Source organism: Macaca fascicularis, chromosome 10 (assembly GCF_037993035.2).
Source record: "Macaca fascicularis isolate 582-1 chromosome 10, T2T-MFA8v1.1".
Taxonomy (NCBI): domain Eukaryota; kingdom Metazoa; phylum Chordata; class Mammalia; order Primates; family Cercopithecidae; genus Macaca; species Macaca fascicularis.
In genome coordinates, this window is record NC_088384.1 from 117,424,558 (window position 1) to 117,436,648 (window position 12,091).

Consider the following 12,091-nt stretch of genomic DNA (forward strand, 5'->3'; position numbering starts at 1 on the left):
CCTTCAAGTTGTGCCACGCTTCTGGACCAAACTAATGTCTTTCTTAAAAGTATTTGATTGTAGTTTCATGTCTCCCTAAAACGTATAAAACCAAGCTGCACCCCAACCACACTGGGCACATGTTCTCATGATCTTCTGAGGGCTGTGTCACGAGCCAGGGTCACTTATATTTGGCTTGGAATAAATCTCTTCAAATATTTTACAGAGTTTGACTCTTTTTGTCAACACAGGAGTGATGCTTAGAAGAGTTCATGGTACCTACTAAATGCTTGGTAATGTTGGGTGATGGTAGCAGTGCTGATGGTAGTGATGGTGGTGGTGACAGTGGGGAGGTGGTGATAAATGTGGCGGTTGTGCTGATTGTGATAGTTGGATTGTGGTGATGATGGTGATGATGGTGGAGGTGTTGGTGATGGTGGTGGTGGTGGTCTTGATGGTAGTGCTGGTGGTGGTCATAGCACTGGAAGTGATGGTGTGGTTTGTTGATGGTAGTGTGATTGTCTTGGTGGTGGTGATGATGGTGTGGTTTGTTGATGATAGTGTGATGGTCTTGGTGGTAGTGATGATGGTGGTGCTGGTGGTAGTCATAGCAGTGGTGGTGATGGTATGGTTTGTTGATGGTAGTGTGATGGTCTTGGTGGTGGTGATAATGATGTGGTTTGTTGATGGTAGTATGATGGTCTTGGTGTTGGGGATGGTGTGGTTTGTTGATGGTAGTGTAATGGTCTTAGTGCTGGTGATGGTGTGGTTTATTGATGGCAGTGTGATGGTCTTGATGCTGGTGGTGGTGATGGTATGGTTTGTTGATGGTAGTGTGATGGTCTTGGTGGTGATAATGGTGTGTTTTTTTGATGGTAGTGTGATCGTCTTGGTGGTAGTGGTGATGGTGTGGTTGGTTGATGGTAGTGTGATGGTGGTGGTGGTGGTGTGGTTTGTTGATGGTAGTGTGATAGTCTTGGTGCTGGTGGTGGTGATGATGTGGTTTGTTGATAATAATGTGATGGTCGTGGTGGTGATGGTGTGGTTTGCTGATGATAGTGTGATGATCTTGGTGCTGGTGGTGGTGTTGGTGATGGTGTGGTTTGTTGATGGTAGTATGATGGTCTTGGTGGTGCTGGTGTGGTTTGTTGATGGTAGTGGGATGGTCTTGGTGCTGGTGGTGATGGTGTGGTTTGTTGATGGTAGTGTGATGGTCTTGGTGGTGGTGGTGTGGTTTGTTGATAGTAGTGTGATGGTCTTGGTGCTGGTGGTGATGGTGTGGTTTGTTGATGGTAGTGTATGGTCTTGGTGTTGGTGGTGATGATGGTGTGGTTTGTTGACGGTAGTGTGATGGTCTTGGTGGTGGTGGTGTGGTTTGTTGATAGTAGTGTGATGGTCTTGGTGCTGGTGGTGATGGTGTGGTTTGTTGATGGTAGTGTATGGTCTTGGTGTTGGTGGTGATGATGGTGTGGTTTGTTAATGGTAGTGTGATAGTCTTGGTGGTGATGGTGGTGTGGTTTGTTGATAGTAGTGTGATGGTCTTGGTGCTGGTGGTGGTGATGATGTGGTTTGTTGATAATAATGTGATGGTCGTGGTGGTGATGGTGTGGTTTGTTGATGATAGTGTGATGATCTTGGTGCTGGTGGTGGTGTTGGTGATGGTGTGGTTTGTTGATGGTAGTATGATGGTCTTGGTGGTGCTGGTGTGGTTTGTTGATGGTAGTGGGATGGTCTTGGTGCTGGTGGTGATGGTGTGGTTTGTTGATGGTAGTGTGATGGTCTTGGTGGTGGTGGTGTGGTTTGTTGATAGTAGTGTGATGGTCTTGGTGCTGGTGGTGATGGTGTGGTTTGTTGATGGTAGTGTATGGTCTTGGTGTTGGTGGTGATGATGGTGTGGTTTGTTGACGGTAGTGTGATGGTCTTGGTGGTGGTGGTGTGGTTTGTTGATAGTAGTGTGATGGTCTTGGTGCTGGTGGTGATGGTGTGGTTTGTTGATGGTAGTGTATGGTCTTGGTGTTGGTGGTGATGATGATGTGGTTTGTTAATGGTAGTGTGATAGTCTTGGTGGTGATGGTGGTGTGGTTTGTTGATAGTAGTGTGATGGTCTTGGTGCTGGTGGTGATGGTGTGGTTTGTTGATAGTAGTTATGGTCTTGGTGTTGGTGGTGATGATGGTGTGGTTTGTTGATGGTAGTGTATGGTCTTGGTGGTGGTGGTGGTGTGGTTTGTTGATGGTAGTGTGATAGTCTTGGTGGTGGTGATGGTGTGGTTTGTTGATGGTAGTGTGATGGTCTTTGTGTTAGTGGTGATGGTGTGGTTTGTTGATGGTAGTGTGATGGTCTTGATGCTGGTGGGGATGGTGTGATTTGTTGATGGTAGTGTGATGGTCTTGGTGGTGGTGGTGGTAATGGTGTGGTTTGTTGATAGTGTGATTGTCTTGGTGCTGGTGGGGATGGTGTGGTTTGTTGATGGCAGTGTGATGGTCTTGGTGCCAGTGGTGATGGTGTGGTTTGTTGATGGTAGTGTGATGGTCTTGGTGGTGGTGATGAAGGTGGTGCCAGTAGTAAATGTGCTCAAGATGGTGATGGTGTTGCTGATGATTGTGTGGGTGTGGGGGGGGGGTGCCAATGCCAGTGGTGGCATTTGTGGCATCGATAGTGGTAGTGGTGGTGGTGATGTGCTTTTTCTCTGCCCTACTGGTGCTGATGAAAGGAGCATAGAACCCCTGAGACCAGCCACAAAAGTGCCCGGCTTTCTGCTGTGTGGGATGTGAGTGTCGCTGGGAAAGATTCCAGGGGAAGGAGGGCAGGAGGAGCCGGAACCGTCTTGGAGAAAGCCAGGCTCTGGCCTGGCCTGGGAAGGGAGACGGTGAGACAGGTTCCTCAAGTTAGAGAAATGAAAATGGCACAGAAGTGGGGCAGGGGAACCTGGAGCAGAGACTGAGAGGGACATGGTGAGGAGGCTGGGGTGGAGGTGTGGGCTTGGGACGTTCTAATGCTGGACGGGCTCTTACTCCAGGTGGAGTTCAGATCAGCCATGGGGGAAAGGCTGGTCTGGGGCCATGATGCATCTTCCTATGCATTCTCCCCCATGGAGTGTGGTTGGAGTGGTTCCCTCCTGTGGATCCTTCTGTGTGGCTGCCCCTGTTCTTCCCATCTGTCTCAGCACAGACCCCCAGGCAAGCCCTAGAAGGTGGGTGCTCACATTCCCATGCTACTGATGAGGGACAAAGCTCAGAGACACAGGTGAATGGCAGGCGGCCAGTATTATTGGCAGCAGGAGACACCACCTACACCGCCTCTCCTCCCTGGCACTTCCCTGTGGCAAATGCCCTGATCTGACAGCCTTCCTAGGTGGTTCTGACACCGATGGGCACAGTTCCTGAGTCGAAAGCCTCCTTGGCATGTCTTTGGGGCCAACTCTTTCATCGCAACCAGTGAGCGCTAGTTAGGCAAGCTGGAGGCTGTAGGATGATCAAAATACAAACGTGCATCCACCACCAACACATGAGGGCGGCTGCTGTCCTTCAAGTCTGCGTTGCCAAGGTAACTGGGGATTTGGAAGGGACAGCCAAGTGACATATTTTGCAAGCAGGGCTCTGCAATTATTGAAGCTCAATCTAAAATGGAGGAGCCTTGGAGTTTTCAGAAGTGGTGTGGAGACGCGGGGGGCTCCGGCGAGGGGGAGCAGCCCTGTGGCACTTTGTCACAGCATCATTTAGATGACACAGCCCGGGACTCCTGGGCCCTGATGAATCCAAAAGGTCCCCATTCCATGTCTAAGTATCCATCGGACGGTTGAGTTGTGTGGTCCAGGGCTCTGCCGGCCCCGTCTCCTGGTTGTCCCATTTCCTTCATCCTCTCTCCACCTCCCTGGTGCCTTTCCTGAGTGCAGAACCCTCCAGCACCAAGACATCCCCATGTGCACTTGTGTAAGGAGGAGTCTGTGGTTACGGTGACCTTCAAGTGTCCTTGTGAAGTGAAACAAAACCACTGCATAGTGCTTTTCTGTAGTCAACGAGTCGCTTTAGCTTTCAAACAACTGTAGTGTCTTTAACTTTATCTGAAGAACGTGAACCAGATCCCCAGAAAGAAGGTCCCTTTCAAAACCAGAAGTCTCAGGATGTTAATGTGTCATAACCACTGGCTCCAAGCCATCCTTCAGTGCTGTGTAGAGGGTACATTCCATCTGTTCCCCATCTGGACTCCTTAGGGTGGTCCGCTGGCCACCCTTTCCAGAACTGTGAGACAGCACATTTCTGTTGTTTGTGTCCTCTGTAGCAGAAAGGAGATCAATGCAGCCCTGCCAATTAATGGGGAATTAGTTCACACATCCCTTTATGTCCCATGATGTTGACTCACTTGATCTGGATAAATGATTTAGGAAAAATGGTTCTGAAGACTTCATTGGGAGGCTGGGCGTGGTGGCTCACACCTTTAATTCCAACACTTTTTGAGGCCGAGGTGGGTGATCACTTGAGCCCAGAAGTTCAAGACCAGCCTAGACAACATGGCAAGACCCCCATCTCTCCAAAAAATACAAAAGTAAACTGGGCATGGTGGTGCACGCCTGTAGCCCCAACTACTCAGCAGGCTGAGGCTGGAGGGCTGCTTGAGCCCAGGAGGTTGAGTCTGCAGTGAACCATGATCATGCCACTGCATGGCAGCCAGGGGGAGAGAGCAAAACTCTCTGTTTCAAAAAAAAAAAAAAAAAAATTGGGATATAGTTTTCTTCCCTTCAAAACTTTGAAAGTATAGTATGTGAGGTTTCTGGGGCTGCTGTCACCAATTAGCACAAAGTGGACGGCTTAAAACAACAGAAATGTGCTGTCTCACAGTTCTGGAAAAATCTGAAATCTAAAATCAAGGTGTGGGCAGGACCGTGCTTGCTCCCTCCCTGGGCTTCTCCAGCTCCTGCTGGCTCCGGCTTTCCCTGGCTTGTGACCACATCACTCTAGTCTCTGTCTCAGTCTTCCCGCGGCCTTCTCCTCTCATCTGTGCGTCTCACTTTGTGTCTTTCATAGGGATACCTGTCATTGGGTTTAGGGCCCAATCAGATAATCCAGAATGATTTCTTTATCTCAAAATTACTAATCACATCTGCTTGTCAATACCGTTTCTCCAAGTAAAATGACATTATAGGTTCCAGGGATTGACATGGATGTATTTTGGCCATCAGACAACTCACTCCATGTAGAAGGATGCTTTAGCATAATTTTTTAAAACTTTTTTGGGGAAGTATTTCTAGATTCACGGGGAAGTTGCAAAGATAGCCCAGAAAGTTCCCTTCAGTTGATGTCCTAATGGTAGCCTTCCATGGACTGCAGGTGATGTCATCACAGCCAAGACATCGACATCAGTCCCGTCCACGGATATTAAGCATCCATTTTTTACTGAGGGCTCAGCTGTAACTCAGAGAGACCCTCCCTTCTTTGCTGTTTGACTTTAAGCAAGTTTGCAACCATTCTGAGCCTAAGGTTTCTGTTTTCCACCTATGCAAAAGGGAGCGTGAGAATGCTGGGTAGGTGGTTGGAAAATTAAATGAAACTGTATGAATGAAACCGGGGCACGTAGCCTGCCTGACAAGTGGTAAGTGTAATTCCTCTTAACGGACTAACACCAGGGTGTGGAAACATAATCCATTTCAAGATCTGTTCCTCGGAAGGGTCTGAAGACGAGATAGAGAGGATGGACGTGGTTTTGGAGTGAGTGCCTTGGCCGTGGGGCGCTGGGCCTCGGTGGGGTCTTGGGAATGCTCTGCTCTCACAGTCACTAATGGGGCAGCAGCGGCGTGGAGTCGCCTTAATTGACAGACAGCCACGCAGAGTCATCCTGTACTTCTCACTGTAGACACCAAGCAGGATGAAATAATTAGAGCCGTGACTTTTACAGTTACTGAAGTTAATCCAACATCCGAATCTGTGTGGGGAAATCTGAAGGTCATTAAGAAAATTCAGAACCTCATCTTCCCAAGCCAGCGGCTGCAGGGAGGTGGTCTGTGGAGCTTTTGGTCTTTAAATCCTCTGCCCCACCCCCATTGTCCAGCCTAACCATCTCACTTTCTGAAATCCACAAATGAAGGGGAGGGAGGTTTTTGAAATGCTTCATTTAAATGCACTGATTCGACAAAGAATTTTTCTAAGGAGCAGTAGAGAAATTGCCAGGACATTCTTTCCTGTTCCCACGGTTTAACCAACTCTGCTCAAGGCTCCTGTGCTCAAATGTTCTTTGTTTAAATTCCCACTGCAAGTTTTCGAGGTGAAGTGTCAACTCCAGGAATGTTAAACAAAAAGAAAAATGACTCAAAACTAGGTAGCATTGCTTAGAGTGGAGACACATCACTCAAATAAGATATCGGCCTGTCACTGGCCTTTGTTTAAATGGAGAGTTATGCAGATAAGGATTGTGTAGATAATTTTGTTGCAGACTTTTTTATTACAAAGACTAATTTGATATTGTCCTGGGAAGCTGTCCCTTTGAATATTCAACAAAAGCAAGGATGCATAGGGAGAGATGGTGTTGAGTGTATTATTTTGCATAATTTATGCTCAGTGACAGCCACTGCCTGCTTCACTTCATCAGACATTTAGGGGGAGACTGCTCGATGCTTCAAATCTCATTAAGCTATTTATTCATTGTAATGAATGATTTTAATGTACCGCATTAAGGTTATGCCACACTGAACTGTTAAAAAAATCCATCTTACTGTATACATTTTAATGTTTGCAGCTAAATTAATACCTTTATGACTGCCTCAATGGTTGAATGGACACCGTTTGCAGATAAATCACACTTCACACTCGTCCTTGTTTTACCCAGTTCTGGGCCACGACCTGATAGAGTTGTGATCATCCCTTTGTATCCATATCCGTGGACAGAGAGATGAGCGATCCGGTTTGCGTGAACTCTGATAATTCACAGGTTTTCGCCTCGACAGCACTCCCACCAACAACACCATCCTCCAAACCCCCCTCTGCCCCTCCCACCAGTTTCCACCCCTGCCTCGATCCATCAAGATGTTAGCAAGTTGCAATGATGAGAAGATAGTATCTTTCAGGAGGATGGAAGGCAGTTCTCATAAAAAGCTGTCATTCACAAACTCAGACCCGCTGTCACACGATATGCATTTTAAAGACCATATGAACTGTTAAATGGCTCAATATGGCAGCCCGCATGGTTGTTACAACTTGGAGATCTTTCACGACGCTTAAAGAGGGTGTGGGGCTTATTGCAGCTTCGGCAAACGGAAGGTTTGAGGTTCTACAAAGAAATATGTCATCTGTGCTCTGTTGTATCCAAATTATTTCTCCTGCATCTGCTCAAGATGTCATCAGAAATACTCACCCTTAGCAGGGGAAGATGTGGGAAAATTTAGATGATATAAAAATACTGGAGTATCATCCTTTATAATCTAGCAAATATTTGAAAACTACAAGTTACGCCGCAGGACATAGTCCCTGTCTGAATTCGGCAGATGGAAATTCAGAGTGTTATTTTGCAAGGGAAGGTTAGCTGGTCATAGGATGGCACATTTTAAATTTGGGGGAAGGAAGAGAGACCAGCTCCCCTAGCCTGTGTGGAGTAGTGATCTCGAATGAGGCTTGGGGTGCCTGCGCTCCCTAATGCGTCTTCCAAAGAAGGTGCCAAGTGTCCTGCCTTGAAAGGTCACCAGGATGTTTGTGATTGGATCTTCATAGCAGTTGCTGCTTATTTCTATAGATGATACCACCAGGGCCCAATCAGGGACTCAAGTTCTGAAATGTAAGGGAGAATAAGTTCTTCGGGAGAAGGTAAGTACAGAAAATCATAGACAGCTATTTTGGGCTTGTCTTAGCCTGTGCGGAAATAATTAGTTCATTGCACATAACCTAGCAGTTTATGATAAACAAAAACATCCACTTAGCAAGGAGATTTTTTTTTCCCGTTTTCAAAGAGGATAAATGAACCGAGGAAAGAACATGTGACCCTGTCTTCATCCCTGTGTGCCTTCTCCCTTCCCAGGATGCCTCGAAGCTCAACAAAGACTGCACATGCTACGATGGAACGCTGCTCTAAAGCCGCAGGGCAGTCCGCAGAATGTCCCCCGTTCGAAGATTTGAGCCACCAGTTAACCCACCCACCTAAGGAATATCAATTACTCACTTTCCCACCCCAGTTTGGCCTTTGTATAATCTACTACCAGAGAAACACTTTAATCACATGACACCTTTCAGAAAACTATTTAAAAAGATCACTGTTGGCCATGTGTAGTGGCTCACACTTGTAATCCTAGCACTTTGAGAGGCTGAGGTGGGTGGATCACCTGAGGTCAGGAGTTCGAGACCAGCGTGGCCAACATGGTGAAACCCAGTCTCTACTACAAATACAAAAAAATTAGCCAGGCACGGTGGCAGGCACCTGTAATCCCAGCTACTCAGGAAGCTGAGGCAGGAGAATTGTTTGAACCCAGGAGGCAGAGGTTGTAGTGAGCCGAGACCATGCCGCTGCACTCCAGCCTGGACAACAAGAATAAAACTCTGTCTCAAAAATAAAAATAAAATAAATTAAAAATAAAAAGATCACTGTTCTGAGCAGAAATGTCTAATGGAAAGGATACCTGATACCTGTGGCATCATGTTTCATTTAACTAGAGGCTTAAACGTAAAAATAAGAAATGAGAACTACAAACAAAGCTTACTTGATGCTCATTGACTGCCTGGCCGCCTAATGGAATGCTCAAACGCAGCAGCTCTAACTTATTACGGAAAGGTGGGTGGTGTGAGGTAGGGGTCGTTTCATCAGGATGAAGGGTGAGAGATCCTTATGCCAAGAGGAAAGGCAGGTGAACACGCACACAATGAATATGCACATGGAAGACCCTGGCATGGGAGACCCCTGGGAGTGGACCTCCCGTGAGCAGGTGTTCCTGGTGTCTCTGTTGTGGGCCCTCCTGAAAAGGCAGAGGAAGTGACACCTTCTGTTGGCTTCCCAGGGCTGTTGTGACAAATTACTACAAACCAGGGGACTTAAAACCACAGGGACTTACCTTCTCACAGTTCTGGAGACCAGAAGTCTGAAATGTAGGTGCGAGCAGGGCCATGTTCCTTCTGAAGCTTCAGGAGAGGCCCCTGCCTCACCTCTTCCAGCCTTGGGTGGCTGCGTCATTCCAGGCTATGCCTCTGTCTTTACGTGGCTCTCCTCAGGTGCACCTCCATGGACTTCTCCCTTCTTGAGAGGTCACCTGTCATCAGAAATGCTCAGTGCCAGGGCGTTAGAGCCCACCCTAAGTCCAGAATGATCTCATCCCAGGATCCTTAATGTCATTACATCTGCAAAGACCATTTTTCCAAATAAGCTCACATTTCCAGGTAACCAGGGTTAGGATATAGACATGTTTTTTTGCAGGGGGGAGGACACAAGTCCGTTGCTACAGAGCAAAAAAACCAATCAGTGTGTATCATGATGGGGGAATGTATTAGTCACGGTTCTCTAGAGGGACAGAACTAATGGAATATATATAATATGTAAACTCATATATGTATATATATGAGTTTATTAAGAATTAACTCACACAATCACAAGCTCCCACAATAGGCCATATGCAGGCTGAGAAGCAAGGAGAGCCAGTTCGAGTCCCAAAACTGAAGCACTTGGAGTCTGATGTTCAAGGGCAGGAAGCATCCAGCACGGGAGAAAGATGAAGGCTGAGAGGCTAAGCCAGTTTCTCTCTTCACATTTTTCTGCCTGCTTATATTTTAGCTGTGCTGGCAGCTGATTAAATGGTGCCTACCCAGACTGAGGGTGGGTCTGTCTTTACCAACGCATTGACTTAAATGTTAATCTCCCTTGGCAACACCCTCACAGACACAGCCAGGATCAATACTTGGTATCCTTCAATCCAACCAGATTGACACCCAGTATTAACCATCACAGGAGGGGATATTGGGAATCACACCAGGAGGAACCATGAGTGTAAAGACAGGGTCTCCCCACGGAGCATAGAACCCAGGTCAGCCCCAACTGAGACTAGCACCAGTGGGGGTGCTAAAGAGCTGGCCTCTTACTCAGGCCCTGGCAGGACAGAGAAGGGCCGTGCTTTCACAGTGTGGTCAGGCATTTACTGTGCTGCTGTCCATCTGGAAGCTGGTGATCTGGATGTGTGGTTTGTCCTGCAAACCAGTCTTTTCTGAACATCCGCCCCAATGTGTCAACACTTCTCATCCTGCCCACTGCGTCTTCTACCCTTTTCTTTCTAATCCCTTAGTCTCTCTCTACCACATTCTAAACAATTTCTTCTGACCTGCCTTCCAGTTCACCAATTCTCTCATCAGCAAGGTCAGCTCAGCTACTAATCCTACCCATTAAGTTTTAAATTATAAATTCTGTATTTTTCACTTCTGGGGGTTCTCTTTTGTTAACTTCCAGCTTCTTTTTTTATACTTTTCTGTTCTCTGCAGTTATTTTCTGGGTCATTAAACAAATCTCTTTAAACATAATAAGTATAGGTATTTCAGACTCCAAGTCTGATCCCTCACAGGCCTGATGTTTGCAGTTCTGATTTTATTGTCTGAGGTTTCTACTTGTTCTAGCTCATAGTGTAGTCATATCTAACTCTGAGCTACTCATTTGCCGTGGGATATCACTGGTGAGAATCTTCCTACTAAGAGGATGTGTGTCTCTAGAGAGGTTTTGCATTGGCCATTGCCAGGCCCTAGGGGCATTGTCAGTTTGGAACTGCTTTAAACTGAGTTTGAACTTGGGGTTCTACCAGCACCACCTAGGTGTGGTGAATGTGGCCTCCATCCTCTCCGAACAGTACTCCTACCCCTCTGCTCCACTGAGCCACCTTCCCTAAAGCCTCTGGAAGTGGCAGGAGGGGGACTAGGGTTTAACCTTATACGGAAGATGTGCGCTTTGAAGTGGCAGCGTTCTGCAGTCTGTCCCCTATAAGACCATCCACCTGAATGGGCCCCAGGCTTTGTCTTCTTTCCCCATAACCAACCCCTTCCCTTCCCTTCCAAGACCATGAGATGAACACTCAGATCAGGAGTTTGGCAAATCCCCTGGACAAGAACAGCTGAATTCATTGTGCCAACGACCAAATCCCTACCCGCCCTTGGATGGTGGTCTCAAGAACTCTTGAACTCTTCCTGTCTGTGTGGCTCGTCTTAGCCTTAATGCAACATGTTCAGCTGTCCCCGCCTGCGCTGGTTCAAATTCCTGCCCTACCGTATTGCCAAACGCGTGACTGGCCTCCTTTGCAGGGACTGGTTCCTGCTCTCCTGCCTCCTCTCCCGTTATCTTCTGTTGCTGTCCACGCTGTATCCAGGCTGGCTGTAGCTTCTCCACACGCCAGGTTCCCAGGCTCAGGATCATCACAGATGCCTTTTCCACCAACAGGAATCACTATCTTCTCTTCGTGGGGGAAGCCGTACTCCCATCTTGCCCACCTTTAAACTTTAGCGTAGATGTCATTTACTCAAAGAGCCCCCGAGTGCCCAGGCCTCCTGTTCGCCTTGATCTCTGCACTTGGCATTTGCTATGTAGATTGCAGCTGCAGTTAAAGCATCATGTGGGTAAGGATTTAATGCCTGGCACCGGACTGGAGCTGTGCTGCAGGAGGTCAGGAGCAGGAGCCACGGTTGTCCTAGCACATGGGGACGCCCATGGATGTTTCTCCCGTGGCTCTGTGCTCAGCTGTGCAGCTGTCGGCCAGGAGCAGACCCCTATCTTGAAGCCTGAGCTGTCTGAGTAGTGGTGATCGTGTGTGGGGTTGAAGTTGACCCCCCTGTCTCACTGTTCACCTTTCCTGGAAGAGTGGACCGTGTACCACTGCCGTTCGTTGCTGATGAGGGCTTCGGCCCCTGTGGGTGCCCCTCCTTGAGCTGCAGTCGTGTGGTGCCTGGCCTAAAACTCCTGGAAGGAAAAAACCTCTCAGTCTCCTCCAAAGGCATGGCCTCCCCGATGCTGACGGTGCTGCCCAGGACAACACTCAGCAATCCGTGACACCCTCCTCTAGACAGGAGACATTGGATAAGTAGATTCTCACCTCCCAGCCACGTCTGTCTAGGTCACCTTCTTACTCACCAGTTGTTCCACTCTGCCTTCCCTCAGCCATCCCTGTGGAGGCCCTGG

General features: G+C 47.8%; 1 protein-coding gene and 1 long non-coding RNA gene across 2 annotated transcripts in view; one reads left to right on the forward strand and one right to left on the reverse strand.

Moving 5' to 3' along the window:
• The window catches only part of CDH4 (cadherin 4), a 687,747-nt gene that overhangs the window by 118,460 nt on the left and 557,196 nt on the right, over nt 1–12,091 (forward strand). The gene's annotated exons all lie outside the window — the stretch shown is intronic.
• LOC141407800 (uncharacterized) lies at nt 6,581–9,198 on the reverse strand. Its single transcript, XR_012418433.1, has 2 exons — nt 9,003–9,198; nt 6,581–7,731 (listed from the first exon to the last, which is right to left on the reverse strand). It is a non-coding gene; the product is annotated as an uncharacterized lncRNA (long non-coding RNA).